The following is a 17,689-nucleotide window of genomic DNA, read 5'->3' on the forward strand; positions in this document are numbered from 1 at the left end:
ACGTCGTCGTCGTCTGCACGTCTGAAATTTCAAACTTTCAAGTCGCTATTTCATTCTCCCTCTCTCTTTCCTTCATTTTTTTTTTGCACATGCTTCTTCTACCGCTTCTTCTTCGTTTTTTTTTGCGAATATCTTTTTCGGGTTTTTGGCAAAGTTCATTGACTGCTCTGCTGTTGGTTTCTTGTGGCTTGACCAAAACGTCCACTCTTTGACTTTCATGTTTTATGCGGCGCTGCGCTGCGCTTTATGTGTGTATCTGCGAGATACAAATGTATCTTAAGCTGTTTGCTATCTTTTGTCAATGCGCTAATTTAAATACGAATATCGTTTATAAACACATACATATATAAATCGGTGAGTGTGTTTCTCTGTGTGTCTGACAGGTAGACCTATTAACAAGCTGCTTACGCGCTTTTTTGAAGTTCAAGGTTAAACAAAAGGCAGGCAACAAAAGCGGCTCAAAAAAAAGGGTCCAACGTCGCTCAAAACCTGTCCTGCTTTGATCGCCCCTTCTCATTTTCGTTCCCTTTGCGCTCCCCTCTTCTACTTCTCGTTCTTCTTCTTCTTCGCACGCACTTTCCAGCAGAGCGCGTGCGCAACAACAACAACAACAATGACTCTGTGTTGTCTGTGTTGCCATCTCGCTCGCACTCACTGCGCAATTCTCTCGTCTAGAAGTAGGAAGCAAGTTTCTCTGTTGGTTTTTCAGTGTTTTTTTTATATTTTGCGCAATTTTTTTTGCGTTGCTCATACGCCGTGTTGTTCTCGCTGATGTTGTTTTTGTTGTCATGTTGCTGATACTTCCGATACTTCTCGCACCTGGTCCGAAGCTCACTCAACCTCAGCCTTCAGCTTGTCTATTGACCTTTATTCAACAGATGATTTAAGCAAAAACTGTTTGCTGGCTTTATAAAGAAATTCTCGAAAATTCGAATTAAATTATATGTTGTTAAAAACAAAATTATAAGTATTAACACTGCATTTGAAAATGGGTATTTAGTAAGAAATTAAATACAAAATTAGAAAAAATTGAAAAAATATCTTTGGTATTATAAAAAATTTTAAATTTAATACAAATTGGAAACTTTTTCAAAAATACATAATTTAAAATCTAAACTCCTTTTAAAATGTTAAATTTAAAACTTAAAAAAAGATGTCAATTAAATTTGAAAATATTAAAAATGAAAAAACTTCCTGTAAAATGTATTGTCTAAATTTAAAACCTAAAAAAGTATAATTTAAATTTGAAAATGTTACAAATTAAAATTTCATATTTTAAGTCCTTAAAAAATATCAAATACCAAAAAAATATAAAGAATTTACTTTGGATTGTAAATAATAAAACCATAACTTTTAACAACAAAATTCATATTCACATTAAGTTTGTAGGAACCTTAAAACACTTCTATGAATGCATGTATTTATGAATTTATAGCCTTTCCTGTTGCCAAGCCACATCTTGGCCAGTTTTGTTGGCTATGCCTAATGACCCAATTTGTGAGCTGTGTCTCAACTTATGGTATATTCGACGCTCCTAAATAATTCCTACAAATATCAGCATAAAAACAAAAATCGACGAACAAGCAAAGTGAGAAAAATGAAAGAGGGGCATAAATACACAAACACACAGGTGCACACACATACACATGTTGACTTAATGTAGGTGTGTGTTAGTGTGTGTGGTTTCCTCTTTTTGGCCCATCATCATCAGCAGTTTGCTTTTGCGCCTCGGCTCGCCTGTTATACAATATGTTTTGAATTCTTTCACATTATTTAGCATTTTTATTTATTTTTTGATTTTTTGTTATTCTTTTTTTCACACACACACATACATACACAGAGGGAATGAGAAACGAGAGCTCGCTACGTTGTTACTAGTTTGCTGTCTCTTTCCATTTCGCTGCGTGGTCAGTTATTGTTTTTTATGCTTTGTGTAGTTTTTCGTGTGCAGTTGTTGTTGGCTCTGCCTCTGCCTGCCTGACTGACTGAGTAAGCGATTGCATGTGTGTGTGTGTGCGCGTATGCGTCTGTGTAAATGTGAATGAACTCGTTCAATGTCAGCTCTGCGGCGAAGCAGTGTACGCAGCATGGGCCACAACAAGAGCAGCCAGCAGGCAAGCAGCAGCAACAACAACGAGCATAACTTGCTGAGAGAGGAGAGAGCGCCATCAGTGTGAGCTGCTCTCTTGCACATACACTCTCACTCGCTCTCTTCGCTGCCTGCACTGAACTAAATATGTCTGTATGTACACACATATGTACATATTTATGTTTGTATGTAATTACAGCGTGCTCTGCATGTAGTTTTGTTGTTGTTCTTGTTGTTGCCTGTGTGCGCAGTGGAGTTTTCGTTTTTTCCTATTCCAAATTAAATATGGGGCGAGCAAGATAATTACAATTCGACTTAAAGGTAGACACACTGCTATCTGACTTGATTATCTATGCAGCTTGAGAATGTGTGCGTGAGTGTAGAAAATTATACTATGAAAATGCTCTCACAGTCCTAACCTGCATCAATTTTAAAGCGCAGAGGCACAGCACAAACATGATAATGATGTTGCCCATAAATACACTTGATTATCATTTACAAGTACATAGCAGGAAATGTACATATGTAAATAGCAAATGCGTAAGATAAATATAGAAACAACACAGAGCAATTACTCAGCCACACGCACATTCTGTTTTTCATGTTTTTGATTTGACTCCAAATAGCAATAAGCATAGGCACATTTAAGAGCACAGCTCCTGTTGCTATTTCCAATCAATGCAAAGAGAGCGCAAAGCAGATGGAAAGCTCCAAAGAGAGTCAGAGTTAGATCAGTTTGAGCTGTTGCCGTTGGTCAAGAATAAAAGTAACATTAATAGTTGATTTTCTTTAACTTGCTTCAAGTGCACTGCATTTATGTAATTTCCCATTAGTTTGATTAATCACCAAGTATTCAATTCCATTTCCCGCATTGCTGCTATCAGATTTTTTTCCGCTCCCATGCACTTCAAATTGGAAAAGGCGTGAAGAGAGAGAGAGCAGCAAAGAGGCGAATGCAACGAACTGAATGGAGAGTTGTGCGCTCACACATACACGAAAAAAGAGAGCAGAGCTCTATGCATGTATTTGTGTTGTGCTAGGACCCAAATTGAGTCACACATACACACACACATTAGCAGGCATGTACATAATGTATGTGGTAGTGAAAGGTTAATGCTCTGAGATGCACTTGAACGACTGACTTCAAGCGCTCTGTGTGGGAGTGGACAATAACCTCAGCTACGCTACGTGCCTGTGTATGTGTCGCCCTCTGGATTCTTATATATAGGTGTTCTGGAAAATGTTCTATGTATGCATGTGTGTAGCAAGTGCATTTCGAATGTTCTATGCTGGAAAGTGGAAGTAGCAGCAGCACATTACTTTGGCAACTCTCAGTGTTGTATTAATAGATTTACATGCATAGTATATAAATATGGGCATGCAATATAGCTTATCACTGACACACATACACACATTTGCAGTCATGCACAAACACACGCACACTCACACGCACAGTCACCCTTTCATCGAATGTGTTCTGCTTTTTGCCAAGCACAAAACAGTTCAATGCACTTTGCAAATTGGGTCAACAACCTCAGCTAAGCTGTTGTTTTATGACTCAAGATGCAGTCACTTTTGCTTACAGTTTGCCATTAAATTATTAGATTAATAAATTTCAAACTAAAAAACAAAAAGAAATCAACACAAAAAAAAGGTACAAATTGTGTTGAGTGCGTGTGGAGCAGCTAGCAGCGCCATCTAGCGGCTTATGCTGGACGTTTTAAATGTGCCCGCGCAAAAGTAGGCAACACAAAATTAGTAAACGCGCGCGTGCATAGCGCTGAGCTTTTGTGCGCGAGCAGCAAATTGCGCGCGCGTTTCAAATGAGCTTTTGGGCCTGAGCAAACAACAATGCAAGGTAAACAAGTGTTTGTTGCTGTTTGATTGTTACGGCTAAACAAAGAATTAATTCGCTGATTTATTTATACAGTTTTTATCATCAAGTTTATTTGTTGTATGTATTTTTTATGCACTTAAATTGGCATTGACTAATTAAAGTTTATTAACTGCAAACGAAACGAAAAAAAAATCTAAATTAATGGCGTTCAAACGCCCACGAGAATAGCGAGCGCGCTTATCTAATGCTTGCAACGAGCGGCTGGCAAAGAGAACGTGCAGCTGCAACACCAACAGCAGCAACTGCAGCAACAACAACAAAAGCAACAACCACAGCAACATTCGAGTACTACGAGCTACGTAACTGGGGCGAGGGCATAGTGCAATGAACTGGCTAGTCAGCAGTGGCAACAGCAACAGCAGCAGCGGCCGTTGCAAATTGCTGCCTGCCACACACACACACACTTGGGAAAAAAACTACGAGTGATAGTAAAACGTGCATTGCTGAGTTGTGTTTGTGGCAGCCACCCCCAAAGAGAGTGGGGCAAGCAAAGCTTTGCAGCAGCTGCGAAGGGGTTGCTATTGATGTTAGAGAAGAGTGAGAAAGAGGGGGGTGAGTGGAGAGGGGGGGTTGCTGGAGCGTCTGCCACTTTTGCTGACCCAGTTAAGTGTCATTCGCTGCTGTTGCTGCTGCTGCTGCTGCTGGTTGAGGCCAAACGCATTTTGCCTTTGCTTTCATTCGAGGTTACTTACCCCTGTGCAATCTATATGTATGTGTGTGTGAGCTGTGTGTGTGTTAGTGTGTGAGGGAGAGGGAGAGGGAGAGAGAGAGAGACTGTGCTGTTGGCCTGGCTTCGTGTTGTTTGCCTTGTGGCTTAGCCTGCGCCTTTTACTCGTGTTTGTGTTTGGCCTTTTTGTGTTGGCAATAAATTAAAGCATTTTTTTCGGGCTACAGCTTGTTGACTTTATAGCTAATTAAATTGCCAGCGCTTGTCTTTTGCATATGAGAGCAGCAGCAACAGAAGCAGCAATAAATGTTGAAGTGGAAGTTGTGGCATAAATAGAATAGGCAATAAGTTCAAGTAGAAGTTGTAGGAGAAGTGAGAGTAGAAATAGAATAAATAATATTAACAATAATAATGGTAGAAGAGGAGTAGAAGTAGTAATAGAATAAATAATTCTAGATATAATATAAAGCAGAAAAAGAATTAGTAATATTGATAATAATAGAAGGCAAAGTTAAAATAGAAGTAGAAGCTGAAGTATAAATAAAGGAGAAATATAAGTTGAAGAAGAAGTTGAATTATAAATAGAATAAATAATATTAACGATAATAATAATAGAAGAGGAGTAGATGTGGAAATAGAATAAATAATATTAACAATAATAATAGTAGGAGAAGAGTAGAAGTAGTAATAGAATAAATAATTCTATATATAAAATAAAGCAGAAAAAGAATAAGTAATATTAGTAGTAATAGAAGGCAAAGTTTAAATAGAAGTAACATAGAAGACAAAGTGTAAATAGAAGAGGGAAATATGAACATAAAAAGAAGTAGAAGTTGAACTAAGAATAGAATAAAGAGAGTTAATAGTAATAGAAATAGAAGTATAAGAAGAAAGAGAACGAATCATTCAAGAAATAATAAAACTAAACGTAGAATGAATAATATCAATAGTAATAGTATATCAATAGTAAGAAGTAGTATAAATAACACTAATAGAGGTGGAATAAAAAACACTGTTCAAAGTAGAAGTAGTAGTAAAGGGACTAATTAGAATAACTATATAAAAATAAAATGTGGCAGAAATAGCAGTAAAAGTATATGAGAATATAAAGTAACAGCAATGTAAATAGGAGTACTATAAGTAAATATAAGTAGCAGCAACAATATTAAAACGTGAAGTAGAAGAAGTTGCCGTAGCTGTTACAATAGACAGAGAAATATGAATAATATAATAATTGAGGTAATATTAGTAAAATTGTTATCAATATATCATAAAAGTAATAGCAATAAAGATATTAATAGATAACAGATATTAATATATAATATTACGAATAGTAGCAGCAATATTAACAGTGACAGTGATAGTAATAAAAACAAGAAAAGCAGCAACCATAAAAGCAAGCATATTATTAAACAAACACAGATATAATTTTAGTAAGAATATATAGTAACAATATTAAGAAGTAACGTGAAATATTAGTAGCAATAATATTAAGAATTAACGCGAAAGTAGAAACAATATTAGTAGCAATAATAGCAGCAATACTAGAAGCAATAGTAAAAGCAACAGCAGCAACATGTCTTCTAGCAACTCTAGCAGCAATCTTAGCTGCACTTCTAGCAGCCAAAGCAGAAGTAGCAGCAATCGCCAATCCAGAATGTTCTGCTAATGTTAGCAGCAACCACATTAGAAGCAATCACAGCAGCAAGCAGCAGCCAGCAGCAACATCGACAGCATCATTAGGAGGACAACAACAACAGCAACAGCAGCAGCATCCGAAGTAGCAACAGCAGCAGTTGCAGTTGCAAACTTGAGTGTTGCCAATGTTGCTGCTGTGCTTTCTCTTTCTCTGCGGCAACTTATTGCTGCTCATTTGGCGCGCAACATTCTAGCAAAGCAGCAGCAACCACAACAACAGCAACAACAACAACAGCAACTGACAGCAGTTGAGCAATGTCAACGAACTCGTGGCTGCTGCCAGTTTGCTTGCTAGCAAAATAGTTGCACGCTGTTGACGTCGCTGTTGAGCAATGAAAGTACCGCAACAAAACTGCACAAACACACAACAAATGTGCACACACACACACACACACACACACACACATAGAGAGAGAGAGAGGGAGAGAGAACTGGAAGAGAGCGCGGCAGCAAAAGTGCATTGACTTTGCTTTGCTTTCTTTCGTTGCACGTTGCACGTTACACGTTGCATGTGGCTTGTTGCTGAGTTTTTGCTGCTTGGCGAGTTGAATGCACTTTGCGAATGCAAATGCCGCCGCGCTTTAACTCTAGTTGCAGCAACTGGTTGCCGCCTTGTGCCTCACTTATGTCTGATGTCATAAGTCAAGTCATTTTGGCCGCCCACTTTTCTTTCTGGCTTGAAACAATTGTTGACAGCTGTATACAGTTCATATACTATTATTATGTTTCGGTTGCAGTTGCAGTTGCACAATTGCCAATTATTGTGCTCTGGCCGAAAAGCTAATTGATTTATGTGGCAGTTGCTGGCGCGATAGCTAACACGAAACAAAAACCACCGAAAACACGCCCCGAAAGGCGAATGGCAACGGTCAACAATAAAAAAAAAAGAACGTTGCAGCAACCATTCACCTCAGCAGCTGCAATCAGAAGTAGAGTCAACTGTTTGGTCAACCCTCGCCTGCACAAAAATTGTGCGTGCAATGTGCGTGACTTGGCTGCCACATCGTGTTGCATGATAATTATGCAAGCCTCGAATCAAATGCAGCGCTTGCAACCCGGACACAAAGCTATGCAATGCGGCTAGTTTTGGTGCTTGCCACAGTCCAAACTACTTCATTCACTACTCACTTCTCTAGTCCCTTCTCTAGTCCCTTTTCTGCTCCCTTCTCAGCTATCTTCTCTAACATTTTCTTTCCTTTTTTCACTACTCTTTTCACTAGTCCCTTCTCTACTACGTTCTTTACTTCCTTTCGTAATCTTTTCATTACTCTTTTCAACACTTTCATCACTACTCGCTTCTCTACTCTTTTAAGTACTCCCTTCACTACTCCCAGATTGACTACTCCCTTCTATACTCCTTTTTCTGGCCTTCTTCACTACTCTTTTTACTACTCCGTTCTCTAATCTAAGGAAGAATTCTAAGAATTCTAAGGAAGGAAGGAATTCTAAGGAAGAATTCTCCACTCACTTATCTCTCCTTTTTCCCTACTCCCTTCTCTACTACGTTCTTTACTTCTTTCCCTATGCTTTTCATTACTCTTTTCAATACTCCCATCACTACTTTCTTCTGTACTCCACTCACTACTCCCTGATTCACTACCTCGTTCTCTACTCCTTTTTCTAACCTTTTTTTTTACCCTTTTCACTAAACCATTCTTTACTCTTTTAACTAGTCCCTTCTTTACTCGACTCTTTACTCTCTTCTCTACTCTTTTCACTACTCCTTTCACTACTCCCTTCTCTACTCCTTTCTGTACTCCTTTCTGTACTTACTGCTCTACTCCTTTCATTAGTCCGTTCACTACTTCCATCTCTTCATCCTTCTTTTCTAACCTCGCTACTTCCTTTAATAGTCTCTTCTCTTTTCGACTTATCTACTCCCTTCTCTACTTCTCTCTCTACTCCTTTCTCCACTCTATTCACAACTCTCTTTACTACTCCTTTTTCTATTCCTTTGTCTACACCTTTCTTTACACTCTTCTCTATTACCAAATTCACTATTCCCTACTCTACTCCCCTCTTTACCTTCTTCTCTACTCACTTTTCTACTCCATACTCTACTGTTTTCACTACTCCCTTCCCTACTCCCCTTTTCACCCCCTCTACTTGCCACTTTGGCGCACTTTGTCGTACTTTGGCTTGCACCAAAAACGGCACTAACTCATTTCCGTCACAAATTCTATGCGGCCGCCTTCTTTGTGTGCCACGCCCACCGCTCGAGCAATGCAATGTTGTTTTATGCCTATTTTTATGGTAATTAATGTGGGCCAAAAAGCGGCACACGTTGCGTATGAGTCATGTGTGCGTATGAGTAATATTTTGAATGCTTACAGCACTCTCTATCTTTCTTTCTCTCTTTCTCTGCGCTGACTTTTGGCATTCAGTGTGAACCCTTTTTTGTGGCAGGCGTCATAACCTCAGTAACAAAAAGTAGTTGACAGCTTGCAACTTTTGTGTTGTCAGCAGCAGCAAATGTCAAAGCGCTGCGATTCAACAGCGATCTGTGTGAAAATTAAGCGGCATGTAATTTATGTTGACTCTGAAAAGCCAAAAGCAAAGCAAACTACAACAAAAATCGAATGTAACTCAATTTGAAATAGATTTTTTTTTTGTGTGTGTGGCTGCAACAACGTGTTGCAGTTGCCTCGAAACTCGTTCGGCAGCCTTCAGAAAAATAAAAAAAAAAAAACTCCACGTACTTGTTAGCCAAAAGCACAATCACCTCGACTTGACTTGAGTTCTCTCAGTTCTCAGCTCTCAGCTCTCTCTCTCTCAGTTCTCAATTCTCAGTTTCGGACTAGACCAAAAAACGTGACTCGAAGCAAATCTCATCGAAGATTGTTCGAGTTCGCAATTCAAATTCGCAAATTGTTTTCATTTCGTTGTTGAATCACTGTTACGTTGATATTTGAATTCAAAGGCTGCTGACATCAATGCATACCTTATATACAATATTATTCCTGCAAATTGCAATGTGTAGTTCTCAGTTCTCAGAATGAGTTCAACCTAGAAAAATCAGATCACAAAAATATCTTTGTAATCTTTGCTACAATTTTCCTTGATTAGCTTTTCGGATTTGTTTTAAGATTAGTTTTTTCTGGTTAGCAGGGCAACTAAAACAGCAGCAGCAAAGTGGATCGCTTAAACCTGTTTCAATAAACTCAGGTTAGAGTTCAGTTTTTGAATAATCAAATTTGGATTTTGCTTTACAAAATGAAGAAATAAATGTAATAGAAAAATTATTGGTTTAAGTTTTATTACAAGTTGTACTAAGCAAATTTAGATTAACAGCACATTAAATTTGGCTTAGAATTTAACAGTGTCTTAAATTGAACTTTAAACGTAATACCATACTTAATTTACAATACATTTTTTAGACAATATTTATTGTCTTAAAAATTCAACTTAAATATTAGAGACATTTCATATTTAAAAATAATTTATATTAAACGTATTTTCAAAGACTTAGAAATGAATTTAAATATTTTCATTCAATTTTAGTTTTTCAATTTCATTTTTCATTTATATTTCAATTAAGGTTAAACTGAAGCTCTAATTTTTAAATTTTAAGTTATAAATTAAAAAGCAATTCTATGATTCAATTTAGATGTACAAATTATTGAATTTTTAAATATTTCAATTATATTTCTATTTAAACGTAAACATTATTTAATATTTGAATTATATTTCGAACAACAACTTTAGTTGTTTACAAATAAATTCTCTAGAAATTCAAAACAATATTCTCCTTTGCCAAATTAAATCAAATTTCTGCTTCAATTCATAAAAACGCAAAACTCTTTCGCTGGCAAAATTTTTTGTGTTTGAACTACGAGCTAGTTCCATTTATTTTTTATAGCTATCCCCAAATATGTTTAACCCATTTCTGGGACCAAAAATAAGTGTCGCAATTTGTCGCCTTTTCGAAAACTGAAAAACTGAAAACGAAAACGAAACGAGACAAAAAAAAAAAAGGAAGAAGCAAAAAATCTCAGACTCGAGTCTCTCAATTTTTGTGGTTTTTTCTTTCTTTCTTTCTGAGTTGTACGCATTTTTTGGGACTGTTTTTTATATGTTTTACTTGTTTTGGTTTTTCTGTATTTTGCTTTTTTGTCCAACATAAATTGTGTCTAATAATAATGTGAGCGCGACGCGTTTTCAAATGCCTTAAATTTTGTGTTTCCGTCAGAGCTGTCAAGAAGGAAAAGTGTGTGAGGCGGGGAGGAGGGGAGGAGGGGAGAATACTGTCGACGGCGACTGTCAGGAATTCACTTGTGAGGCGAAGCTATTTTTAATTGCTTTTAATTAACAGAACCTACAAAATTTTGCGTGACAAGTATCATTTTTTTTCTTCTGCTATTTTTTTTTTTGGCTGACAGTTTTGCAATAGTTTTTTTTTAAATTTTTTGGTAAATTTTCTTTTTTTTTGCAAACTTAATGTTTTGTCATTAATGCAATTATTTTGACACAGCGCGAAAACTGTGCCAAAAAAAATGAAATGAGAAGAAGAGGTTGATGGGAAGGGGGGGAAAGCCTTTTCAGATGGAAGATTTATGCATTTGCAAAGGGGGGTAGAAAAGAAAAATGAACAAAATAAAGCACGCAACAGAACAAAATAAAAATGAGCAGCATAAAGTAAAAGGCAGGCCGCAAAACGTGCCAAAAAGATTGGCGCGAATGCGAGAGCGAGAAAGCAAGAGCGGAGAGAGGAGAGGAGAGGGAGACAAAGCGAGGTAGATTAATGCAAAATATGCCGCTACGCCAAGTGCAATGAACTCAGCAACCAAGTCAAGCAAGTTCTAGTTGAGGCAGTCCAGAGAAAGAGCGAGAGCGAAAGAGAGAGAGACAGTGAGAGACACATACTTGTGCATGCATGTCATTATATGTAGTTGTTGTTGTTGTTGTTGTTTGATTAGGTCTGCGATTTACAGCTAATCTATATATTTGTTACAAACATTTACGCATACAATTAAAACGCACTGTAGGTAGAGAAAACGCACTGAGCTGCGAACTGAACTGAGCTGCGTACAAAACTCTCCACTCAATGCAACTCTCCACACTTCGGCCACCTCGCCAACCAAATTGACGATTGCCCGACGCGACGTCCCTCGTTAAACTTCGTCTCTCTCTGCTGTCGACGTCGTCGTTGGCGTCGCAGTCGCTGTCGTCGTTGTTGTTGCTTTTGCTTTGCTTTTGCTTTGCTTTGGGTTATTGAACTCGACGCGTTTGGCTCTGAATTGGGTTAGCGTAGGTTAGCTTGGGTTAGGTTAGTTACTTGACTAGGCCCCTGCTGCGTTTCTCACTTCGTCTCTGCTTCTTCTTCTCTCGACTTCGTCTCTGCTTCTTCGCTCTTTCTGCGATAAGCTCTTGTAACTAACGACTGCAACTGTGGGCTAAACTCGCCACAGACCTGTGCTTTGATTCACTTTAATTGCCTGGCCCCAAAAAAGCAACAAAAACAAAAACCAGAGAGTGGAGAGGGGGGGGGAGGTGGGACATCAACACTGTCTTGTTATGGCTTTTGTGTGCCTCATGTGGCAACGAGGATCTCTCTCTGCTGTGAAGTATTGTAATGCTCTTCGTTATGCGCTCAGCTCAAGTGCTTGCTTGCTTGCTTGTGTTTTGCCTGGTTTAAGCCTTTGATTGGCTTTTGTCTGCAGAGCAAGTTGCACCGAGTTGAGTTCAGCTAACTTGGATTAGATAAGAGCCAAGCAAGCAAATGCAACTTCCAAGGATTTCTAAATGTCGCCTTTGAGAAGAAGTGGAGAGACATTTTAGGAAATTATGTTTCTGTGTAGGCAAAGTTGTCAAAGGGATTGTAATGAAATACAAAAATTAGGAAGATCTTAAGAAATTGTATTTTGCTCCAAATTTATTCATTAAAATCATTTAAATAAAATAAAACTATAAAAATGCAATAGCTATCAAATACTCAACCAACTAAAAAAAAAAAAACACCAATTATTATCATACGAAATGATGTCCATTAAATTCCTGAATATTTGAAGAAATTTTGTGAATTTTTTAAAAAAAAATTTGGTATTTTCTTTGTAAATAAAACAATATTATTTAAATACAAAATTATAAAAATATAATTAATAAAATTGTCAATTTTACATGTTCAATTCAACTAAAAAAAATTTTACTATATCTTAAAAAATACCTAAAAAAGATTTTACACAATTTTAAATATTTATTCAATCTTAAATGTCAATTAAATAAATCCAAAATTATAGAAAAAGTTCAATTCAAATAAAAAAATATATTTTATATTCTACAAAAGTAGTTAAAAGATTTTACAGACATTTAAATATTTGTTTAATCTTAAATGCAAATTAAGTAAAATCAAAAATTATACAAAAAGTTAAATTCAACTTGGAAAATATATATCAAAAACTTCAAAAATATTTAAAAGACTTTACAGAAATATTTTAAATATTTATTCAATTTTAAATGTCAATAAAACGAGATCAAAAATAATATAAAAAAATTTAATATCACAAAAGAAAATATATCAAAATCTTCAAAAATACCCAAAAGATTTAACAGAATTTTAAATTTTTGTTTTATGTAAATAAAATAAAATAAGAAATTATACAAAAAGTTAAAAAAAATAGTGCAAAAGTACTTTAAAGATTTTACAGAAATATATTCAATCTTAAATGTCAATTAAATGAAGTAAAACATCATAAAAAATAAATGTCTCATTTATTTAGCATTTAATAATATTTAAAATCTTATAAAATGATCAAATATTGCGCTGAATTAAATAAATTTCTCGTTGAATAGCATCTTGAAACATGAATTGTTAAGGAACAGCAAATTTTGTTCCACAATTTATATTGCTACAGCGTATTTGCTAGTCTAGCATACTCAGTTCGTACTTTGCTTAGTTTGCTTAGCCTAATTGTAATCAATAATTTAAGATGTCTGCATTTGCGTTGACGTTCAACTAATTAATTTCTCTCTTCATTTGGTTTCATTTCAGGTATGTGTCTCCGTCAATTAATTGCTCTAAGCCATTTACAATTTGTTCCCCTTCCTTCAACTTTAACTTCTACACACACACAAACACACACACTTCAACACTCGCTGAGTAAGTCATTGCAATAGAATGCGTTGGGCCTAGAACCGGGACAAGAAGCCCATTCCCATTCCCAATCCTCATTCCCATTCCCATTCGCATTTCCACTCCGATTCCCCCTACTCCTTCCCTCCCCCTACACGCTGCTGCCCAATTATCAGCGAGGAGGAGAAGAGGAGGGGAGGATAGATGGAGGTACGACAGACGATTAGTGCGAGTCGTTGGCGGCGTTGCCAAGTGCTGCACAAAAAAGAAAGAAAAAAAACACACACACATCACACATACGCACCGTATGACATGCCACATGAGTGTGTGCTGTGTTGTTGTTGTTGTGTGTTTTGTTGCTATGCGCTAGCGTCGCTCGTTTTGCTCTTTGCTGCAATTGCGTAGCTCAACTCAATGCTCGAGGTTATTGAACGGCAGCGACCTCACTTTGCATGCAACAACAACAACAACTGCAACTGCTGCAACTGCAACTACAACCGATTGCTGCATAATTTTCTTGTTGCTCTTGTCAGCTACGTCGGCTGCAAATGCAATTTCAAAATTAATAAAATAAATTATTATTAGACAGCATTTGAGAGTGCGCCTTTTGCCTTCGTCTTTCGTCTTTCGTAGTGCTGTCAACATTTTGATAAAGACTCGCAAGTTTATAAACATTTTGTGCGTTGTGCAACACTTGTGTTTATTCGAATCAAATGTATGAGTGTGTGTTGTACTCGTGAGTACACTCATTGCACACACTTAACACACTTTTGTTGCAGCGACAGCTCTCAAAGCTCTAACTGGACTCTATTCGTAATCCCAAAGTTACTCGAACTAATCTAACATTTAGCTAGGAAAGTTCTCCAGCTCTCAACTCTAGCTTAATTGCCTAATTAATATAATAAATTTATATATATTTAAAATTAAATTAATTAATTAAATTAAATACATTTATTTCATTTTAATGCCAAGCAAAACACTTCCATAGAGAAAAGATTTGAAATCGATTTAATATTCAAACTCTTTTGACAAAATTGACTCTGATAAGTTAATAGAGAAAATGCTAAATAGAAACATTAAAAGTAGGTCTACAATTTCTCATAGAACCTTCCTATTCACAGTCTTTTCAATATTGTGTTCATATTATACAAATTCATTCATTCATTCATTCATTTAAAAGTTGAGCACTTGAAAATTCTAGGTCAATTGCATTTATTTGCAAATATTTGCAAAATTTCTTGAATTTGCAAAATGTGTATTATAAAATTTTCGAATCAAATTCTAAAGTTTTGCCAATTAAAAGAAAATATAACAAATATTCCTTTTAGGCATAAAAAAAATCGACATATAATTTGTAAATTTAAGTAATTTCTGTTGTTCCTAAGTTTATGTATTGAAGTGAGTTATTAAATTATTATATTGAATTTGGCACAATTGAAAAATTGACAACATAAAACTTGGACATAAAAATCATAAACTAAAAGAAAATTAGAATAGATTAGCAATTAAACTTACACTTCCAGTTCGGTTTGGTAAAATATTAAAATACTTTTTAATATGATTCTTTATAACCATTTTTAATTTCTGATTTGCTTAAGTTGCCCAGTTAGGTAACAGTGCACCTATCTTTGTTATCATTTCGTTATTATTTTAATAAAAAAAAAATATATATATACCAAAAAGAATAGAAAAACTTAAGCACTTAAATTTTCCATTTCATGTCGATGTTTTTATTTGTTTTTTTTTTTATATTTTCATTGAAGTAGCAACGCAAGAATAGGTTTCTTAACACTTAAAATGAGGCTCGCTTAACAATTTAACTAAAATCTTCAAATTTTAGTGTAATGGAATATTACATTTAGAATATTAAAATATTCAATAAGAAGAGTTCTACAATTTTCAAAACTTCTAAGATTGAAAGAGTAGATTTGTGATAATTGAATATTTATATTATTTCTAGAATATTACAAAAGAAAGTTCAATAATTTTGGCATCTAACATCTAAAAAAACAAAATAGTAGTCTTAATAATGGAACATTTTCATTGTTTCTAGAATACTATAAAAAGAGTTTTGTATCAAAGTATATCACATAGATTCTGAAGACACTTTCTAGTACACAATCAAAGCCATAAATATTTATTATAAATCAAAAATTGGTACAAAATGATTTTAATCAATGTTTGACCAAACAACAATTATGAAAAAAAGTCAAATAATAAATGGAACAAAAGCCAAGTCAATTATAGTTAAATGGTCATAGGACAATCCAAATGCTAAGCGAGTATTATTCTGTGATATATAGGAGAACTCTGAGCTGAGCCCTGATCATAACTGACATTCCCGAGTTTAGCCATAAATTAAAGCGAGAACGACAGCGATTCGAGTGCAATTGCATAATTGGACAAACGGCATTGCAGCTGCAGCTGCTGCCCACTTACGACAACAACAACAACAACAACTGCAAAAGCGATCTCATGCGTTGCAACTGCAACTGCAACAAAGTGAGGCACGTGAGTTTTTTTGGAGAAAATGAATCGCTTTGAGTATTTTTTTCGGGTGGGTGACTCATTAAAAGCGCCGCCAAGCAATTTATATGACAGTTTGTTGTTGTTGTTGACTCGATGTTTCAGTTGCTGTTGTTGTTGTTCAGTTGTTGTTGCTGTTTTTCGGGGCGATTCCCAAATAAGGCGTAAGACAACGAAAGATTCGAAAATTACATTAATGGTGGGTGAACCAGCCCCAGGTATGAGCTCTGAGTATGAATGTGAGTGTGAGTATGAATGTGAGTATGAGTGTGAATTTGAGTATGAGTATGAGTATGAATGTGAATGTGTGTATGTGTGTGTGTGACTGTGAGTTTTGCTTCGAAGTCGCGTTGCCCGCAAAAGTTCACTGCACTCTAACGTCACCTGCTTGCTGTCTCTGTCGCTCTCTCGCTCTGACTGTGGCTATCCCCGTCTCGCTCTGGCATGCCAACGACCTGCGCAGAACTGCAGTTAGATTTGTGTTGCAGTTGCACGCAAAAGACCTTGCGTCTTCTATGTTTGAGTATAAGCCACATTGCGCTAGCTTTGGGCCAACATTCATTTCGACTCTGCTCCAAACTCGTTTCGCCTTCGCTCCCTCTCTCTCTCTCTCTTTCGCACACTCTGCGGCCATCTCTTTCGCTCAGCAGCTCGCTGTGTGTGTTTGCTCCAACTGTTTTAATATTTGCGTCAAGCCGTGACGCCAATGGCCCAACTTGGATTAGATTTTTGCTGTCACAGTGTGTGTACTTAACCATGTGTGTGTGTGTGTAGTGTGTGTGTGTGTGTGTGTGTGTGTGTGTGGGGCAAACACACAATAGCTGTTTATTTGGCCAGTCGCAAAGGCAAACCGTGCCCAAATAATGCCGGATAATTGTCTACAAATGCTTGACTTCTTGTCACTTCGTAATACAATTCCAGCTACTTCTATCTCCCTCTCTCTCTCTACTCCCCTCCCCTCTCTCTCTCTCACTTCTCTAATGCTGCCATTTGTATGCACTCAAGTACATAATTTTTGATTTATTTCAATTAACTGCCGTGGGTGTAGTTTTTCCTTGAAAAATATCATAATTTAAAAGTGGAATAAAGCATTTATAAGCCACATAATAATAACTATTTTAAACTATTATAATCAATTCTAAATTTGATTCGCATTGAAAATGTGCTTACGAATAGGTTGAACACTTCATCAAGGATTAAAATAAGGATTTTTTTAATAAACAAAATTATTATTTTCAAAAGTTGAAAAATGTAGAGGAAATTTAAAAATACAATAGCAGTTTATTATTTATTGTTTTCTACAAAGCAAATTCAAAAATAATTGTTTTGATAAAAATTAAGAAAAAAGTAATTTTAAAATAATTTAAAATTTAAATAAAAAATGTTTTTTTCTTTATTTTACCAAAATTCTGAAATATTAACATTTATTTTAAAATTGTATAAAAATAATGAAAACTTTACAGCGTAATTTTAAAAAATAAAAAAAAATAATATTTTTTTTAACAAAATTATTATTATTCATTTAAAAATTTTATATAAATAATTAAAATTTAATAACAAAAATTAAAAAAATATATATATTTTTTTAAAACAATTTATTAAATTTATTATTTAAAAAAAAAATAAATAAAAATTAATTAAATTAAAAAAAAAATTATTTTTTTTTAAAAATTTATTTTTAATATTTATCAAAAATTATAATAAATGTTAACGTTTATTTTAAAATTTTATAGAAAATTTAAA

The 17,689-nt window shown here is 35.4% G+C and overlaps 1 protein-coding gene across 4 annotated transcripts in view; it reads left to right on the plus strand.

Moving 5' to 3' along the window:
* The window catches only part of LOC133844402 (ecdysone-induced protein 75B, isoforms C/D), a 120,201-nt gene that overhangs the window by 73,304 nt on the left and 29,208 nt on the right, over window positions 1-17,689 (plus strand). The window lies entirely within an intron of this gene.

This window comes from Drosophila sulfurigaster, chromosome 3 (genome assembly GCF_023558435.1).
Source record: "Drosophila sulfurigaster albostrigata strain 15112-1811.04 chromosome 3, ASM2355843v2, whole genome shotgun sequence".
NCBI lineage: Eukaryota > Metazoa > Arthropoda > Insecta > Diptera > Drosophilidae > Drosophila > Drosophila sulfurigaster.